General features: G+C 41.1%; 1 long non-coding RNA gene across 1 annotated transcript in view; it reads left to right on the plus strand.

Moving 5' to 3' along the window:
- Positions 1 to 21,104, plus strand: part of LOC135982899 (uncharacterized) — a 106,356-nt gene that overhangs the window by 49,048 nt on the left and 36,204 nt on the right. The window contains exons 3-4 of the long non-coding RNA XR_010600378.1: positions 12,239 to 12,338; positions 19,965 to 20,060. This is a non-coding gene — a long non-coding RNA (uncharacterized LOC135982899). The remainder of the gene's footprint in view (positions 1 to 12,238; positions 12,339 to 19,964; positions 20,061 to 21,104) is intronic.

Here is a 21,104-nt window from a genome sequence, read left to right on the forward strand (position 1 = left end):
TCCATTTGGAACCACTGACATACCTAATGCACATTCCCTTGCTTGCCTGATCTCAGCCTACTGCCTGCAGTCAATTTCCGCTTCTCAGCTGCTTCCCCTCCAGCGCCCTTTCATGGTACGCTGACTACATTTACACCAATCTAGCCACTGGAAAGAAGCAAATGGCTGCCGGTGGCTTTAAAGGAAAGGTTCCTTATCATCCGAATTTATTCTGAGTTATTTGCACCAACACATGAATGACTTGGATTGTGCCAACCCAGGATGATCACTTGAGTTATCGCTGGAAGCTCTCTGATTTTAAAGAGATGGGCCGAAAGCAATTCACAGAGCTCAAGACCCAAAGCTTTTAAAAGCCTTTGAAAAGGTCTGCCTACTTTCCTCTCCATGCTGGTGCGTAGCAGCCAGTAGTTCTGGTGGGAATAAGATACATAGATCCAGGGGAGAAGTGACTCTGAAATGCACGGTCCATTGGCTCCACAAAATCAAACAGCAAACCCCATAGTTCAACAAATGATCCAGATTACTCTTCTATCTAATATTTCAGTATCAATGGTCATACATAGCATTTTTCAACTTTAAAGAATGTTGCAAACATTATCAAATCAAGACTGGTTTTAAATCTTTTCCCCCTTTAAGAAATGATAAATTGATACACTGATATTCTTGAGGGCTGGTATTTTCATAAATCTTTGACTTTTTTCAAGCTAATATTATACCATGACATCTCTAGTAATATAAGGAAATATTTTTTAAAACACTTTAATTAAAAATGTATATTAAATATGTTAAAAATATTCTTAAAATACAAATAAGGGAAAAAATCAACCCATTTGAGAATTTGAAGTTTAAAACTCTATACATAGTAGTTCAAGCTATAGGCCAAATTTGGCATTAATTTGCACTGGTATGACTCCGTTGATTTTAACTGAGTTACACTGCCCCAAAGGTCAAATGCTACTGCACATCATTCTTAACTGCTGGGAACTAATTTGGTTACTGGAGATCTACATATATCAGTTGCTGTTATATATAATCCAGTTGTTATATCTGATTTAAAATACCCATTATAAATGTTTAAAAACTGACATGTGACATCAGTTTGTCAAACAGCAAAATGGCAACTTTTGTGCTGTTTGGAATAGCTAAATAAGTAGTATTCCTGGTATGTGGATTTACGACCAATTTCCTTCTCCATAAAGTACCCTTTCTAAAACTCTGTATGTAGGAAAAATGACACCCTCGCCACTAAACTCTCACAATTTACAACAGTTTTATATGATACATCAGAACACATTGTAGCACTGTTCACTCACCTGCCCTTTGATAAACTAGGTAGAGTGTCAGTCTTGAAACAGCTTTACTTAACTTTAAACCAAAATAAAATAATACTGTGAGAATGAAAGAGACAGAAAAGCAAAATAAAAGGGTGAATAAATTATTTTTTTAAAAAATTCAAACTATGATTTTCTTCCTCTTCTTGTTCTTCTTCTTCGAAATAGCACCTCAGAGAAAGTGAAACAAATAAATAGAAGAAAATGAATAGTCCTTTAGTAAGCCTGTGCTATGCCTTCAGTTATCTCGTCCACATAGATAGACTAAAAGCAAAGGAGAAGGTTTGGAGAGAGAAGTTTTGGTGGGGGGGGGAAAGAAGTAAGAAGAGGAACAGATATGAATGTTTTCTTAAAAAAAAATAAAGAGGACACTTTTTTGTAAAGTAGTAGAGATGGAGCAGAAAAGTTCTGCCCATTTTTAAGGTGGTGTCCCTCAGATTCAGACTTTATTTACGCTACTGTAAAAGAGGGCTCCGGTTACCTGTCAGACCCAGCCAATGAAGAACATAACCGCTTTACCTGACTCCACCTCTCAGAACCCTCACCCTCCAGGGCATAAATGCAGCTCTCCCTATCTGACAGCAGACACCACCCCCCGCCCCCGCTCCCCTTTCAAAGAGAGCCAGACCAACTTTGGAGTTGCTTTTTAATCAAATCCTTTGAAAGACTAAAGGAAGCCGTGTGAATCCAACCCGCCTCCTGCTCACTGAAGGTCGGGTCTTTGATTCCAATCAAGCCTGAGTTCTGATGTGAGCAGAGGAAGAGAGGGAGAGAGAGGTTTCATAACCTTATAAATGGGTCTCTGATCCATTTATTGATTGCACCTTGTACAATACTCATTGATTGACTTGTGTGGCAGGCATTTCTCACCCCCCATTCTTGGGCTCCTTCACAGAACCCTTGTCAGCTTCCTCGTCACCAGCAAGCACTCAATTGCAGGATTGGGGCTGTAGATTAAGCTCTCCAAAAGGCTAGTTAACTCAGAAAGAACCAACATGCAGTGGCACCGTCGCACCTGCTTATGAGAACTTGGACAAAGTGAAGCTTTGTGAAGTGGAGAGAGATTGTTTCAATGCATGGCAATGTGCAAATTTTAATTCCAGTGCAAATGGGAATCTGCTTAGAGAGAGCTTGTCTGGAACAAAATTGTTTTGTGTTGTTGATGTGACTCTCCTGAGCTCATCTGCAAGACCCTATCATGTCCACATTTAGGTCCCTATTAAAGTCTCCCCCCTGCCTTGCAGTTTACAGTGAATCTAATTCATTCATGCATAAATTCCCAGTTGTTGTTCTCTTACTCTAGTAACCTCTCTCGTCTTGTCTTGTCAGTCTTTAGCTTATGAACGCCTCAGAGCAGGGGCCATCTTTCTTGAGCATTTGTAAAGTATGTGGCACGTGGGGTCAGATTTTCCATAAAGCACAGGATCAGATTTTCAGGTGGTTGACACCCACAAATCAGGGCCAGATTTTCAGAAGAGTTCCGCTCCCAATTAGGCATCATCATGAGGGCAAGATTTTCAAAGGTGTCCTGCAGTCAGAAGCTCCCATTGTAACACTTAGGGCCACATTTTCAGAAGAGCGCAGCATCTTACAAAATGAGCTGCTTTGTAAATCTGGACACTTGTTTTGGTGCCCAAATGGGAACTGAGCAGTGTTTTGGGGGTAGGAGGGAAGAAGGTCTAAGTAGGTGCTACCAGAATTGTATGACGACAACAATATGCAATTGAAGGTTCTTTGGGGCAGGGAACAAAGTCATCTTCTTTGTATGGAAATTTTGTAGCAGATTTTGGGCCGTACTGCAATGTAAATAGCAATACCTATGAAATTATTGCATTCCCATCCAAGGACAACTGATAGGTGAGAGTCACCTTCAGGCCAAGCTTCCCATTCCCACATGTTACAACTGGAAAAATATATTGGAAGCAAGTTTACTTACTTTTTAAAAGCTCATTTGTCTACATTAGGCAAATCAGCTCAATAAATGCATATTCTCCATACAGCAGGTATGGATAATTCATAATGGTGTATGGCCTGTGTTATACAGGAGGTCAATTTAGAGGATCACTATTGGCTCCTCTGGCCTTATAATCTATGAATTATTTCAATGCATTTCACCTCTTTTTCTCTTTATCAATTGTCCTCTCACAGACTGTGATTTGTTTGGAATTTACCCATTATTCAAAATTATTCACCAAATAATTCCTGTCAGTTATTCTTGGTCTTTATTTTGTTCACTGTGAGTATTGGATATTCAAGATGTAAGCTGTTTTGATTGGGCGCACAGGTCACATGGCATGTTTCTCTTTCCTGATTGCATGGACATAATTCTCAGCAGCAGGGTATTCAGTGTGACCACCCATGATTACAAATTCAAAATATGGAGGATCTGCAACATTCTCTTAAAATGTGCCATGTCTATGAACATTTCTTACAAGTAAATTCATCAGCTGGAATATTCATGACAGATGAAAAAGGAGAGGTATAAATACCATCTCTATGAATTCAATTACAAATTTGAATACATATTTGTGGAAGGCTTTTTGCAATATTCACCCAGCTGGAATTTTGTCTTGTCCAGCTTTAACCGACGTTAAGCAATGAAGTTTCCACGACGTCTCTTGTGAGAGATTTTCACTGTCTAATAGACTTTCACTATTACGATAGTTTTATTGATATTCATCTTCATTTTTTTCCATTGCTCTCTTTTATACTTGTTACAGCTGTCTGAACCAATAAAGGGCAAATTCCCCACTGAATTAAACGACTGCATGGGATATAAGTCAGCACAGAATTTAGTTCTTGGATACAAAATTAGATCCCTGTATTATTACTGTAAAATAAACAGCAAATAAATATTACACTTTACCAGAACCACTGCCAAATACAGACATTTTGGTGATGGGTGCAGAATGAAAAAGTAGACCGAGCACAGTCCCACTCTGTAACCCCAATCCTTTTAAGCATCAATCCTGTAAAGCTTTCAATGCACATAGTTTAAGTGGAATGAGCTGCCAACACATCATAAAACCGCTGGGCTTACAAAATTTGCTGATAGAAGTATGTCAGAGAAGAAAAGTTCTTCTCCGGTTCTATCTCCCAGGCACATTCCACAATTCACCTGGGGAGTAAAAAACCTGTGTGGTCTTGAAGGGTTGTCAGTTTTGACCTCTAAATTTGTCCAATAAATGGAATCAAATTATTTACTTCTTCTGCAGGCTTGAGACATCAAACAGAGCAGAGGAAAGCTCAGGGCCACATCTCCTGAAATTGCCCACTGTAAATTCAGTCCACAAGCAGGTGGAGAGTAATTACTTGAGGCTTTTTTCCCCCCTGTCCCCTCAGATTTATTTATGCTTGGTGAAAAACTATGCTATAAAGTGGCCGACTATTCAGGAACAGGAATATAGCTGGGGCCATCACACTTTGCATTCTTAATGTGTCCCATCTCAGGAAAATGAACAGTAGATGGATGTTCTAGTTATTTCATTTTTAGTTCACACAACGTGTATGTCTTTACTGTTCTGCAATGTAGTCAAGCCCCCTGTCCTCTTTGCGCATGTAGGGGGTGTTGTAGGGTAAAGGGAGAATTGTGTAGCCCTCCTAGATGTGAAAGAATGGAGAAGCCTTATTTGGCCATATGCTGTCTACCTCTTTGCCACTGCAGGATTGTCCCCTACATTCTAGTATATTTTCCTAAAACTTTAGTTGCTATGAGAATATTCTTTTGTAGGGCTGGCATGCATGGTATCTGCTTTTGAGCAGATCCATTGCTGAGAGCACAGCTCAAGGAGTCCCTGGCTCAAAATTATAATGAGCATGTCGACCGCTCGAACCTTCAGAACATTTCCCTGCATGCTTGTGTTTTCTATGAAGATGGGCATGTGCTGAATCCCAAAGCAGCGAGGGAGAGAAAAAGAAAATAATTGCAAACTGAAGGGCAAAGCCTTGGCAGTATAATCCGGATGTTCTCTGCACTGCCCAGACATAAATAAATACACAAATAAGTGAAAGGAAATAACCAGAGAGCAGAAATAATTGTAAAATAAGGTAACATTATAGATAAGGATATCTGGAGTGTTTCAAATGATTGGATGTCAGTGGTATAATTAAACGATAGTACAGTATTAATATTGGGCTGGGGTTTTCAAACAATCCAAAGGAAGTCTTTATCTTCAACTTTTGTATATGCTCCTCGATTCTAAAGTGCTTCAAAGCCATGAATAACTGATACACAAGGATCACTCCACTTGCCACTGAAATGCAGCCACCTCTTGGGAGGAAGGTGGCAAATCTAACAACACTATATAGCTGTTTAGGACTGTATCCATTGGAAACTGCAGGGGGGGGGAATTAAAGAGTCAAAATACAACTCGTCACACTGGAATTTTTCCAGGACATCAGTTCTGATACCTCCACTCATATAATAAAAGAAATTAGATATTTAATTACTACAAATAGCCAGGATCTTAGTTTTACTCTTCATCCCAAAGATGTCTGTATAGAGGTCAGTCAACTACTGTTTGCATTCCAATATATTCTTTTAAAATGCTTTCCCCATAATTGCTCATTTGCAAAATTCAGAGAACTCTCCCTCTCCAGATCATACCAACTTTCTTTTACCACCCTCACCCCATCCCGAGTCTCCACAGAAGCTTTTACTTCCTCCCTCACCTCCACATTTAAAAGCAAATATCTTGGGAGTTTGCATTAGTTAACAGAGCTGGTTCTGCAGCTTAGAAATAACGAATTTTGCTTCTTCATGCTAACGTGTTTGGCTATTTTGTTCCTTTGGGGGAATCAGATTTAACAGCAGTCATCATTTTTGACAATCCTTGCATCTTTTCTGAAAGTCCATTGTTAGTCATACTGCAGAAGAATAGAGAGGTATCAATCTGTTCAGCATGACAATGTATTGCAATCCTGATTTTTGAAGCTGTGAATCTACATTGGGGCAATCAAATCTTTGGTTTGGGTCCCCATTCGGGCATATCAGAGCTCCAGCTATAAGATTTAGAAATTGACATTTAAAAATTAGGCCCATTGTATTTATTACTCAAAACAGTGTGAAATTTGCAATGGAATAATCACCAACATGAAAACTGATTCAGAATATTCTGAGGGTAAAAGTATTGGGCACTGGTTCATTATGTATGCAAAAAAAAATCGATCAAATTTTTTTGAGTTTTTTTTTTTTTAAATGGTCCCAAACAAGTTCATCTCAAGCTTGGGATGCAGGTCTGACAGTGGAGAATGTGCTTTATACGAACCCCTTAATTTATCTGTAATATTTGCTCTTTAAGGCTTGTGCCTAACTTCTGCACTATTAATGCTAACAGGAATTCTGTGTGTGTTTGATGGGGAGGGTAGTGATTTGTGCACTTTTCTTATCAGTGTGAGCTATTCTTAGGGCTGGTCCACACTAACCCCCAGTTCGAACTAAGATACGCAACTTCAGCTACGTAAATAACGTAGCTGAAGTCGAAGTATCTTAGTTCGAATTACAAGGTACTTACCGCAGGTCCGCACGCGGCAGGCAGGCTCCCCCGTCGACTCCGCCTACTCCTCTCACGGAGCAGGAGTACCGGTGTCGACGGCGAGCACTTCCGGGATCAATTTATCGCGTCTAGACAAGATGCGATAAATCGATCCCAGAAGATCGATTGCTTACCGCCAAACCTGGAGGTAAGTATAGACGTACCCTTAGGCTTTGTCTACATACACAATTGTCTACATACACACACTTTAGTTGAACAGGTTCAAACCCCTGTGTGAATACTATGAAGGTTTGGGGTTTTCAGCTTTTCATCTCCCCCCTCCCTCCCCACTCTTGGATCCCATTTTCCAGTTACCAAATGATAAAATGAGAAAAGGGTAGTGAAGGAGGGAAATGACCCCCTAAAATTGTCTTTTTTTTTTCAATTTTATTACCAAACAATCAGAAAGTATTGAAAAAGAGCAATATTCCATCAAAAGGTTTGGGTTTTTTGGGGGTGGTGGTGGTGATTTTTTGTTAAAAACAGATTTTGGATCAAAAATTTTGACTAGTTCCATTATTACCTCCTTCTAAGGCGTCATTCATCTAAGATGCTACTGAAATGGGCAGCAAGCTATAACCTGCACGTTTTGCACCCTTCCTTCTAGGTGTCATGTCCTTGTTTCAACAGAGCCCTCTGGGTTTGTTAAATGATGCTGGTGACACATCATATTAGCAGTCTATTTCCCACCAATGTATGTAGGATGGCAAACCAAAACTGAGTTTAATAGCATGCCTGGGGGATGGTGAGACACTTGAAAAGATCTTTTTGCTTTTGCAGTAAAGTGGAAAATTGGAAACTTTGCTATTCCCTCCACAATATCGTTAAGTCTGGCTGCCACAGGTTCCAAGCACATCCTGCGAAGCATGAAATACTAGCTAGCTGGTTCAAGACCTGCTAAAGGGTATTCCCCGTCATTTGCTTCCTGCTTTAACAAATAGAAGGGATGGTCTTTTTGTTGTTGTTGTTTCTATACATACAGAAACAACTAAAAAATAATGTTTCTGTGACCCAAGGCCTTTGAAAAAGGACCGATGTTAAATGGGCGCAATTGAAAATGACATATGTTTGAATGAATTAAAAATTGAAAGCCTAAAATTGCTTCTGCCTTGTCCATATCCAACAGGTGTAATGCTTTGACTTTATCCGTATTGCTAAAGTGGTACAGCCCTGCTAGCAGGGATGCTGTTATACCAACGTAAAAGTGCTTATACTGGCATAGCTAATTCCTGTAAAGGAAGGGTATACGCTATACTGGTATAACACGGCTTTATACAGGTATAACTGCATCCATGCTAGAGGTTGTACCAGAGTAAATATTTTGATTTAAAAACCGCACCCTTAGCCCACATAATTGGGCCAGAACAGATCCTGTGAGTAGACCAAAGTTCTAAGCCTAGTGTGTCAGCCCGCTCTGCAATCCCAAACCCCTCCAGGGGAAAAGAGGCAATATGGGTAACAATTGAATTGACTGGGTTAAGGAGCTCAGAAGGGACTGTCATGAAGGAAAGAGATAAACAATCTTCAAGCAAAACAATTAGGGATCAGTTGTAACTTAATTGTAGGACAGTGCCCTGGGCTCAAAAGATGCTGGGCATTTTTCCTTTTCTGTAACTGAAAATAAGTCAGAACGACCATGTTCAATTATTTACAGATTCCTTGTATTTTCTGTCTCTACAAGAAGATGATGATTGAAGTTTATGATAATGATCCAATTGCCCTTTTAGGGAGGAACTCTGTCATTTACTGTGGTGTTTTTAAGACTGCAACTGAATAAAATGATTAAAATGCAAAATTAAATGTTGCTTCTCACATTCCTGTAATAACAATCACTGTACATAGCTCAGCATTTTGAGCAACCCTACAAAAACAAACTCATGATGTGTTATGCAACAAACTCCCATCCATAGCCCAACATTCATGAGCGACCCTCAAATAAGCAATCAGACTAATAAGCAATCCTGAAATGCTAATTCCTTTAGGCATAGCTCAGACTCCATACCATGAGTAAGTTACACCAGTAAACCAGTGCGGCCAGCTCAGTCCTTAATCGATGAACCTAGAATGTCAAGAGACATGTTCATTCAGACCAACATTCATAAGAAACCTGACCATAACAAACCAGCCCCAATGCTCATGACTTACTTCCCAATAAAAATCCATCATACACACTTTGGTCTTCATGCTTTACCCACTAACAAGAATTCAGTGTGCACAATCCTGCAGACAAGACCAACTAACCAATAATTTAAAAACAAAACCTTAAAGCTGACACCAGTGGACTGGAGACACCCAAATACTGGTAAGATTAAACACAGATTTCAGTTTTGAGCTTGCAAAGGGAGTTGTTAAGTACAACAGTGAAGAGAAAAATCCTGATATCCACCCTGACAGCAAGTGTTCTTTTAAGCAGAAAAGATGAGATTTCTGGCTTGATGGTGATTTTTTTTCCTTCCAAATGCTACTCAAGGTTACCCTGACGAAGTTGCATGCCTGAGTAAACCAATCCCACTTGCCAACTTTTGCAGCTTGCTACAAACTAGGAATTGGAATTTTAATGCCTAAGCTATGTCCCTGAAAATAGCATTTGGAATTGTATGAGCTTCCATTCTGGGGAGTCCTGTATCGCTCTGGTATGCAGCTGGGATAGTTTAAGAGCACTGCCTGCTTTTTCCAAAACACAAACAGGCTAGTCTGCAATATACTCCCAATCAAATATAACCAGGGAAATACTGAGCTGAAGAAAGAATATTTCAGGAACTTGATATAACTGAAGCAAATATATATATATCTTGGCGTTATTCTATTTACTTTATAAAAACAGAGAGAGAGAGAAAAAAATTCTTCACATATTGAAGAATTAGATTATTTAGAAAGACATTACCTGCAATATGTGGAGGCAATATTACATTTTCCAATCTGCTCTTTAGAGCAACACTGATGAAGTTAGATACCACAATAATAGGCACCTTAGACATCTGATAGCTACTTTAGGTTAAGGAGACAGCCAGATAGCTAGATTGTCAAATAGTCTGTAGACTGAAGGCACAATTTTGTTTACAGGGAGAGTCATGTGCTCCACTTAGGAAGGAAAAATCAGTTTCACACATACAGAATGGGAAGAGACAGTCTAGGAAGGAGTACGGCAGAAAGGGATCTAGGGGTTATAGTGGACCACAAACTAAATATGAGTCAACAGTGTGATGCTGTTGCAAAAAAAGCAAACATGATTCTGGGATGCATTAACAGGTGTGTTGCGAGCAAGACACGAGAAGTCATTCTTCCGCTCTACTCTGCGCTGGTTAAGCCTCAACTGGAGTTTTGTGTCCAGTTCTGGGCACCGCATTTCAAGAAAGATGTGGAGAAATTGGAGAGGGTCCAGAGAAGAGCAACAAGAATGATTAAAGGTCTTGAGATCGTGACCTGTGAAGGAAGGCTGAAAGAATTGGGTTTGTTTAGTTTGGAAAAGAGAAGACCGAGAGGGGACATGATAGCAGTTTTCAGGTATCTAAAAGGGTGTCATAAGGAGGAGGGAGAAAACTTGTTCACCCTCTAAGGATAGAACAAGAAGCAATGGGCTTAAACTGCAGCAAGGGAGGTTTAGGTTGGACATTAGGAAAAAGTTCTTAACTGTCAGGGTGGTTAAAACACCGGAATAAATTGACTAGGGAGGTTGTGGAATCTCCATCTCTTGAGATGTTTAAGAGTAGGTTAGATAAATGTCTATCAGGGATGGTCTAGACAGTATTTGGTCCTGCCATGAGGGCAGGGGACTGGACTCGATGATCTCTCGAGGTCCCTTCCAGTCCTAGAATCTATGAGTAATAAACCTGTGTGCCTTTCAAAACAATAGGGGCCTGATTCTGAACTCATGCTGGCTATAAATCAGAAGTATCTCTACTGAAAGCAACTGAGTTACCCTGGTGTGAATCTGTGGTGAAGGGTGAAGTTATCCTAGACTATGCATAGAGGTCTGATTTTTTTCACATATGTGTGCCTAAAGATAGGCAGCAAGGAGTGGAAAGAGATATAGGCACCCAGCTCCCATTGATTTTTAATCATTTTCATCGGTGTTATTGAAAATCCCACCTCTAAATCCATATTCAGGTGCCTAAGGTAAGTGTTCTGATTTCCAAGGTTGCCTGAACACCCTCAAGACAATAAGAGATTCAGATGCTCAGCACCTCTGAACGTCAAGCTATGTATTTAGGAACAGGTCTATGGATGTAGGAGCCTAACTTTGGGCTACTCCCCTTGAACATTATAGTCACAGTGTTCCTGTTAATATTGTGTATGCAGCTAGACCTCACGCCCCATTGTACGAGGTGCTGTAAAAACATATACAAGTGAACACACATTTTCAGTCCAAGAAATGTATATTTGATTTTTACAAACAAACAAAAGATTGAAAGCAAGAGCTTCCCTGTTTAAATGTTTGCACTGTGCTCCCTGTACTAAAATTAAACATTTGAAAAAGTTGTTGGATTCCAGTTTCCTTCCTGTTACCACACCAAAAAGAAAAAAAAAAAAAAAAGAAGGAAAAAAGAGGCCACTCTTGTTCAGTCCTGCTCAGTGTGTGAATACAACAGTATGGACTATTTGATTTCACAATTAAACCTACCGCCCTCCCCCAAACCAACTTTGCAGACAGCGAGCTAATGTACAAACATAATGGCAATTAGTAAGCTGGGTGTTGCAATCTGAGGGGTTGATTTTACAGTTTCAGAAGCAGCTAAGTCTAATGAATCTTGTCCTGTTCATGCTTAGGGCACTGGTTCTCAACCAGGGGTACATGTTCCTCTGGGGGTACGCAGAGGTCTTCCAGGGGGTACATCAACTCATCTAGATATTTGCCTAGTTTTACAACAGGTGACAAAAAGCACTAGCAAAGTCAGTAAAAAAACCTACAATTTCATACAGACAATGACTTGTTCACACTGCTCTATATACTGGAATGTAAGCACAATGTTTATATTCCAATTGATTTATTTTATAGTTATATGATGAAAATGAGAAAGGAAGCAATTTTCAGTAGCAGTGTGCTGTGACACTTTTGTATTCTTATGTCTGATTTTGTAAGCAAGCCGTTTTTAAGTTAGATGATACTTGGGGGGTACGCAAGACAAATCAGACTCCTGAAAAGGGCACAATATTCTGGAAAGGTTGAGAGCCACTGGCTTAGGGTAAGGAAGGCAACATCACTAATATCTCTGACATTATTTGCAGACAGAGCTCTCCCCCAGTTTTTGTAATTAATCTACTTGCAATTTCACATGCAGTCGGCTTCATTTCCTACAGCAACACTTTTGCTACCTCTGACATGTGCCAGCACATTCCTTCTTAAAAATAAACTTGTATTTGTTGTCATTTTAGGCAGGGACTCTTCCTCCGGCAACAACCCTTGGACATCCCAAATGGAGGGGATGTGGCATCATGTGTATGAAGAGACACTACAGCTGGGATGGGCTGGCAGGTACCAATAAGGGTTTTATAAAACGGTTAAAAATAGGTATGCATCATGTCTTGGTACTATTCCCTTCTTATGCCTATGGGGCCTTTGGAACAGCCAAAGGAGGGCATGGTCCCTGTTGGGTAAGGAGGAGAAGGATAGTCCCACGGGGTGGTGGAGTCCCCCTTGCATTTGTGGTGGGTCTCACTTGTGTGGGAACAGGAATTTGGGAGTTTAGTATGAGCTGTGTGAATTGCCAGCGGTGCGGACATATTCAGTAATGCTTGGAGACATGCACCTTCCTATAATCTCTCTGTGATCTGATTTAAGGAACTCCCAGTGCCTAAGGGCCCAAAGGTGTGCATGTGTGTCCCTCTCTCCTAAAACAGATGTTAGCTATTTCTTTTAGCACTCCCCATGCTGGTGATGGGAAACTTCTTCTGGGAAAATGGATGGAAGGAAGAATCTGCTGGTGGACTTCAACCTCCCAAAGTTTATAGTCTAATATATGTACATACCACCATCAGGATGCTCAGAAAAATTCAAGCTGACCAAATGCAGTGCCAAATATTTGGCAATGAGATGTACTAAAATAGTTGCATGCACATTTATGCACGAATTCAGCCCTGGTATAAGCGGGCACCTCTCCACTGATGCTAAATTTTCTCCACAGAGTAATAACCTAACATTGAAGTAATGAACCTAATAACTTTTGCCCTTTCTTTGCTGGGCTGGATTCCTACTGGTGAATCCAGCCATTAAGCATCTCCTGAACCATCCAGTCCCCTTACATCAGAGCTGCTCTTTTGGGTGGAATTTATCCCTGTGCAGAAAGCACAAGGCCTATGCACCACCCAGTACTCAATAAAGGGCTTAAGTTAGGCACAAGTAGAGTATAAGAATTGTGCTGGCCCATCCTTCAGTCAAGAGCAACCATTTAGGATCTTACAACAGTGACAAGTTGCTTACTCAATTGCGGGGTGATAAAACAGTAGCACTGGCATGAGTAAATGTACCCATGATATTGTTTCCTAGGGAATGTGTACTTTTCCGTGAAGTAATGTACATCATCATATGGGGACTGTGCAATCACTCTGTGTGTGCATGTGTCCCTGCTTCTAAGACATTCTAATAATCACCCTGAATTATGTCCTTTTAAAACCACAATGCTGACAAAGTTTAATTTCATGCCTTTTGTACAATCTCATGCCGGGTCATGGCATCAGCAGTTCTTTTCAGACGATTGTTATTCCACAGTGCATGTCCATAGTAAGAACTTGTCATTAGTGAGGGAGAAAGGTGAAAAAGTTCCATTAAGTGTGGTTAAGAATCCTCAGTTTCATAGGCTTATCTGAAACTTTTCTGAATTCCTTTGGATCCTGGAAAATGGACTGGAAATCTCAAGAAATCAAGTTTCCTTGTGAGGATTTTTTGTACTTGGTTTGAGCTGAGCTGGGCAAACTAAAAATGGTCTTTCTGCCAGGATTTATTTTGTATTTTTGCTTCTTGCACTAACTAAAACCAGGGAGCATAGAGGTGTGTGAAGATTTAAAAGTGGAAGCAACATTTTCTGGAGCCTTCTCAGGGCAGGTCTTCACTACGGGGGGGAGGGGAGGGGGTCGATTTAAGATATGCAAATTCAGCTACGCGAATAGCGTAGCTGAATTCGACCTATCGGAGCCGACTTACCCCGCTGTGAGGACAGCGGCAAAATCGACTTCCGTGGCGCCTGTCGACTGCGCTTACTCCCACCTCCGCTGGTGGAGTAAGAGTGTCAATTCGGGGATCGATTGTCGCGTCTCGATGAGACGCGATAATTCAATCCCCGAGAGATCGATTTCTACCCGCCGATTCAGGCGGGTAGTGTAGACCTAGCCTCAGTCACTAATTGCATTGCTGCCTAACATTCTCCGTGCATGGAGCATTAATACCCTTCTAACACTGGATGCAGTAGAGCATATCCTTGCTGAAGTGACCAGGTTGACTATGTTGTGTTCAGCTGGGAAGCAGATAATAAAAATTAATAATAATTATTAATAAAAAATCCAGATTCAATTCAGTTTCTTTCCAAACCAGATGCAGACTGATCTTCCCTCTCCCTTGGGACGTTATTTCCCGTCAGTGGCACCCCCCTCACCATTCTGAGTTATTTTTTGTGGGGGAGCCTATGTTCCATGTGTCCATTTCCTGTCCATCAAACAGTGACAAATCTTCCTGTAAGCCTGCTCCCTGTATCTGTCCTAGCATGCCGAGCAGCAAATCTTCAGCTAACTCTTGGCTGCCTATCTGCAACATGAAGTGTTATTGTGGGTAAGCCAAGCCCTTCCCTTTAGCAGACATGAAGACACATGCTGGCTTATCTGAGCAGCACTTCCAAAGACACGCCTTTGGGAACGCTCCTTTCTTTTGCTTCATTCAGCTTTGCATTGTCTCAACTTGTTCTGTAGTTTTCCCTAGAATAATGAAAATACACCTTTGTGTGGAAAAAAAAAGCAGCACATTCAAGCACAGAGCAAATAAAGCTGCATTGGTTGTAGCCAGGGACCTTCAGAGCCCTTTCTGTTTGCTGGATACATCTGCTTATGAAAACCTAAGAAAGGCGGTGAAAATCTAAGTTAGGAAAAGCACTCTATACTGTGTATTCGTGTGTAGAAGCGTGTGTGTTACAGGGAACACCCAGATTATCTCATGTGATGTCTAAATAAATAATTCCGTCTGAGGATTCATTCTTCTCTTGTGACTAAGCATCCTGTAGCCAAAGTTTGGGTGCATACAAATGGGAGTGGTGACTGATAACCACATTTCTGAGGTACCGTGGAAGTTTAGAGCTTGCTGGTGTCTTGTGGGAAAAATAATGCTTTTCTATTGTAGTGGGTCAACAAGAGACAGCTCCAGTGGCAAGGGAACTGACCTGGTTTGCAGGAAGCCCCCAGGGCCCACCCATCTCTTGGTTATTACCTTCAGGAAAAACGCAACCACCAATACATATGCCTTGGAGGGGCAGGGGTGTCAGCCACCATTGGGATGGCTTATGGCAGCCAGTACAATGGTGCTGACAGTAGTATACAACGTACTGAAAGTGAAGAAGAAAATTGTCTGACGTAAGTGTAGGTAGGCAAACTGTAATTAGCTAGTTGACATAAGGTAACACACTCCTGCTCTTATGAACATAGCCATGTTATCTTCAGTGACCACGAGTGATCACTGTGGGGGATGTGGAGGTGCCTGTAGCATTTTGTGAATATTATATATTCCATCTCTCTGATTATTATTGTGTGACTGGCTACAGGATTACCAGGGGGATCATTCCAGCAGGAGCTGACCTGCACATAGGCAGCAAGGCAGACAAACGTTTACTAATACTTAAAAGATAATGCAGGAAACCAATTGCTTTGAAGTCTATCACGGACCAGAGCTGTGCAAATAACTGGTTTCTTGGTCTGGTGATTGAACCAAAATATTGGTGAGAAAAATGTTTCAGGCCATCCCAGAATGAATTTTATTTCAAACTTTTTAGCGAACCAACATTTTTTTTTTTTTAAATTGAGGGTTGTTTTTTTTTAACCTTTTAAAAAACAAAATTGAAGTGAAATTCAAATTGAAACGTCATTCTGAATTAAAAAATCAAAAATGTTTCATTATGAAAATGTCAAAACAGCTCAGGTGGATTTTTTCTGAAGTTTTTTTTTTTTTTTAATCAAACAATTTGGCAAATTTTACAGAAATTTGCAAAAATGTTTCAGTCAACCCAAATGTGCATTTCTCAGCCAAAAAATATAAAATTTTGCCCAGCTCTGACTTCACTCCCTCCATATGGACTGTATAAACCAGTTTGATCAAGTTCAAGAGACCCAGGGCAGACAACTTTGAGACTGATAAAAGGCCCTGAAGCACAGGGGGAAGGCGACAAAGGGACTGCAGGGAAGCAGACTGAAACCCGGTCCCAGAAGTGGGGGTGCAAGGCCTCCCTAAGCTATAGGTAAGACAGTTATGTGTGCAGGCTGTTTGTTGTATTAATCCCTTTGCTTTTCTTATGCTTTGCTCCTACTGTTGTGATGAAACAATAACTTGCTTTGAAAACAGAGTTTTGGCTCACTGTACACTGGTCACATCTCCCAAAGGGAAGACTTTCAGGGTTTGAACCCAGTTGCGCCTGCTGACGAATTACAATTGACTCACAGGGTGGTGTGCTGAGACCCATGCTAAGAGCGAGAGAATCCCAGGATTCCACCCAGAGAGAGGTGATGGTACAGGGCCTGTCACCTTGGTGGGGTCACACTTGCAGAGACCAGAGAGGGTCAAAGGTACAAATAAATCTGAACTGTGACAGTCAGGACCTTGCTATTCATCACTTCTGAAAGATGGACCCTCTAGCAGCGCAGTACCCCCTTGGAACACTGGTATTGTACTGATTAAGAGAAAAACACTACACACCACATCACCAATAACCTGGATTTTCTCCTTTACATTCACCAGCTGGCACCTGGATTCCCCTTGGCTGTCTCCCATCCCAGTACTGACCAGACCTGACCTTATTTACCATGCTTGTACCTGCATAAATACCCAGTGCATGTTAAGACATAACACCATGGGCCATCTTTATTATGCACCTTCAACATTTTGGCCAAACATATACCAATTGGTTTTGGCATAGATTTTTTTTTTCCTTTTAAAGATTGGTGTCAAATCGTCAACTAAGGTAAATAAGAGACTAGGGCTCTCATTCAGCACAGAACATAAGCACATGTTTCTTTCTCCCATGATACCCCTCACACTTGGGAGGAGCTCCCTGTAAACATCCACCATGTTACTTCATTATCCACCTTCAGATCCATTCTTAAAACTCTCCTTTGCCATGAGGCCTACAAAAAGCTTGACAGCGGGTAGACGGCCAGTGTGCAATGACCACAGCTTGTCACGCTAATCAGTATGGTCTCATTGTTGACTTGTGCTCTGTCCACATCTGTATGTTGTCTCTTGTCTTATAATAAATTGTCAACTCTTCGGGACAGGGGCCGTCATTTCATTCTTTGTACAGCGTCTAGTGCAATGTAGTTCTGATTCGCGACTAGTGCTTCTAGGTACTGTGGTCATACCAATCATAAATAATAAGTCAGGACACTGAGGCCTGGTCTACACACAGGTTTTGTACTGATTTAACTATTTTGGTTAGAGGTATGCTTTATTTTACGAAAATTAAATCGGTACAGCCCCTAGGATGGATGCATTCATATTATTATAAAAGTGCCTTCTACCAGCATAGCCTATTCCCCTAAATTTACAAAAATAGATATTCCTGTATAAATACCATTGCCTTGATATAACTGCATCCACACTGGGTTGTATTGCTTTAATGATACTGGTTTCAAACTGATAAGGTGGCACAAAACTGTGTAGAGAAGCGCTGAAGCACAGCCTTAAAGTTAAGCGCATGTTAAAGCGCTTTGCTGAATCACTCTCAAATGTGCCACACCTATTAACAGTAACCAAATGGGTGGCTGGTGCCTTCTGTCTCTGTATGGTGTTTCAGCTCCATTTTTCTTCCCCCCCCTCATCTGATACTGCACCCTCTGTGGGATGCATAGGTTTAGGGGATATACACTCAACGCATACTGACTGCATATGTAACTTTGGCCACACCCTGGGAAAAAAACATTTAAGAACTGCAAGCTACTCTGTTTGCAAATGCCAGGATGAATCCTCCCCCCACAAGGATTCCTCAAGGCTGAACTTATTCTGCATTTTTTAAATGTTTTTTTCCCTTACTGTCCTTTGTAAGGTGACATCCCAGTGCTGGATTTTAGTGGTGAGAATTATAATGAGATAAAGGTTGAGACGAGACTTAGGTTTGATTAGGATCTTTTTTGCCTTTTTTAAAAATTGAAGACTTCTAACTCTCAGCAAAATCCCCACCTCATGAGATTGTGCTTTACAAGTTGCCAGTTTGCAAACCCATTCTGTCTTGATATAAAGGGGTTTTATTTGTAATCCCAGCTTGCCAATGTTCTATTAATGATTTAGAATCAGATGTTAGCTTGCATTGCCTGACAGATTATCGTGTATTTCATGTTCTAACTTAGAAGTAATTTATTTATTTTTTATGTGTAAGGGACCAAAATTAAATATAAATATACATACTGCTTCACGGAGCCTGTCTCATTGCTGTTCTGCACCAGACTGCAAATGGAGATATTTCACAATTAAAAGCCTTTCATTTCATTTCATTTTTTTTTAAATTGACTTTTGTTCATGCAAGTTGGGAAATGCTGCATTGATAGCTCTGAGCAACGGAGTCCTTCATTTGGACCAGAACATGCAGGGGAAGGTTTTCAAAAGTTCCCAATACTCAGCAACTCCCACAGAAAACAATGGAGAATTTCTCCTCTCCCGCATTGAGAGCAATGGAGATTTTTCTTCTTCCCTGTGATAATTCTCCTCTTCCCCCATTTGAGAACAATGGTGAATCCCGTCATTGAGAACAATAGAGAATTCTTCCCTCCCCTCATTGAGAACAAGAGAATTCCCCACTGCCCCAGTGAGAACAACTGTGAAACGTGAGCTGCCTAATGTTGAGTTCTGTAGGCCTGTAGAACACAGACAGAAGCAAGGGAATTTACCCCTGCTGGCCTGCAGCCCCCTTGTAATGGCTAGACCAGGGCAGAGGGGCTGCAGAGGTTATACCCTGGCACAGGAGGCTCCTGTAGGGGCCATGGAGGCAGCTCCACCAGCTCTATGTCCTTCTATGAAATCCATAGAGGCTGTTGCAGCAGGGTTAGGGTAAGTCACCTCCCTTTTGTCCCTGGGCCAGTGCCAGCACTGGATCTGACCTGATTCTGACCTCATTAACAACTGGTGTAAATCCTTTCCCCTCTCTGGGGCTATTGCCAGTTTAAACCAGTATAAGCAAGAGAAGAATCAGGCCCAAACAATACAAACATTCTGGCACCAACACTGCCTTGCAAGGGTGAGAGGGGAAGTCAGGCACCAGAGGCCTGATTCTGATCTCTCTTATGTTGGTGTAACTCAGCAGTGATTCCACTAAAGCCTTTGGTGCTACATTGTGTAAATCAGAGTTAGATCCGAATGAGGCCCTGGATTTTCTCTGGAAGCTGTCAGCAAGATGTGATCCTGGATTTTGTCTCTATTGGGAATTGGATTCAGACACCCTTCCAAATCTTTTCACATATGTCACAACAAACCCATCAGGTGGTAGCACTAATTTCCAATTACTGCTGAGCTTACCTGATTTGAACCAGGGATCTAGTGGTGGCAGGATTTGTCTGTCTGTCTCTGTCTGTCCAGTTTTTTATAGGGTATCTGAGCACCTTCCATGGAAATGTAAACACCCTCCCACAAAGTTGCCTGTTTATTTTCTGAGCCAAATCAGTTATTAAAGAAGAGGGTATGCAAATAAAAATGTCTAAATTCATGTGCAAATCCCTTCATCTGTAATTGCCATGAGGTCTCCCTTCAGTTTATTTCATCTTCAGAGTATTTGCCACCCATTGTGCAAGAGTTTCCCCTCCCCGAAAACGCCTTTGAATCCAGCCAACTCATGGTGCCACTATTCATACTTTGCAGCAGCTGCCCATCCCTAACATCCAGCACAGAAATAAAACAGCCTTTGAATTAATTCCCCTCTTTGTCTAGGCAGTGAACATGAAAGGACACGCTTTGCCCTGGAATTACTGTAGAGAAGGCAGAAGGCACAGCCTGGGGAAGCTGACATCACTCACTGTCTTAAAGGTATATTCAGTTTCACAATCTCACGCAAACCATTCTCTGTCTGTACTTGCAAAACCTTACAAGGTCACAGGATTTGGGACGCTGTTCTGTGAAGGTAAATGAAATCCGGCTCCTAGGAATCCACATTTAGGTGATTTACAGCATTGTCACTCTCTGGGTGGAATACTGTATCTGCCCATTGGTGTGCAAAACTAGTTTACTTGTGAGGGGGGGCTCATTATCACTCTTGGTAGCCAAACTGCTGAAGAAAGAGCATGTAAGGACTGCAATGTTCCCTGCACAGATGGGAGGTGATGGAAGAATGTTTGGTAATAGCTGCTGGGCTCACATGACTGAGTTGGAAGACACGAACAGGGCAGCTCCTGCACTTGGCATTCTTGCTGACATCAGTGGTTCACGCGTGCCACATGTGCAGAACACACAGCAAAGCCTTTAGCAACTGTTACTCTCTGCTTAGAATAAACAGGAGATGCTTTAGGTCAGTGATACCTTGGCCACATGTACTGAGGGGTGAGCCAGGTGAACCCATTTATTATTTATGTATCTGAGTTTCTACTTCTGAGGAAAACCTGGATAGGGAATAATACACCCCTTTTATTTCTCCACTGTTTGTATAATGTATGTTAGAGGCATCTGGAGCCTTGGGACCCAGTTGAGAAAAGCACTTAAACATGTGCTTGCTTAACATACAGCCCATTCTAAAGTGCCCTTGAAGTCAAAGGGATATAGCCCATTTCTGGAGTTAAGCGCACACTTAAGTACTTTGCTGGTTAGAGATGGCCTGCTGAATCAGAACCTTCAATAGAGCCTCCTTTTCATTTTTGAGTTTATCCAAACAAATATATAAACTATTTGTCCAAGAGAAAACTCTTCAGAACTAATTCTAATGAATGATTTTTTTTTAAAAGAAACTACTGGCAGCCTCTAGTTTTGCTAAATATTAACAAAAAATATTAAGAGATGCATATAATTTTCCATTGCACAGAACACAGCAGTCTGGTGTTATGCAGTATAGTTGCTATAACATTGTTCTATAGCTGTTTT

This window comes from Chrysemys picta, chromosome 4 (assembly GCF_011386835.1).
Source record: "Chrysemys picta bellii isolate R12L10 chromosome 4, ASM1138683v2, whole genome shotgun sequence".
Classification (NCBI taxonomy): Eukaryota; Metazoa; Chordata; order Testudines; family Emydidae; genus Chrysemys; species Chrysemys picta.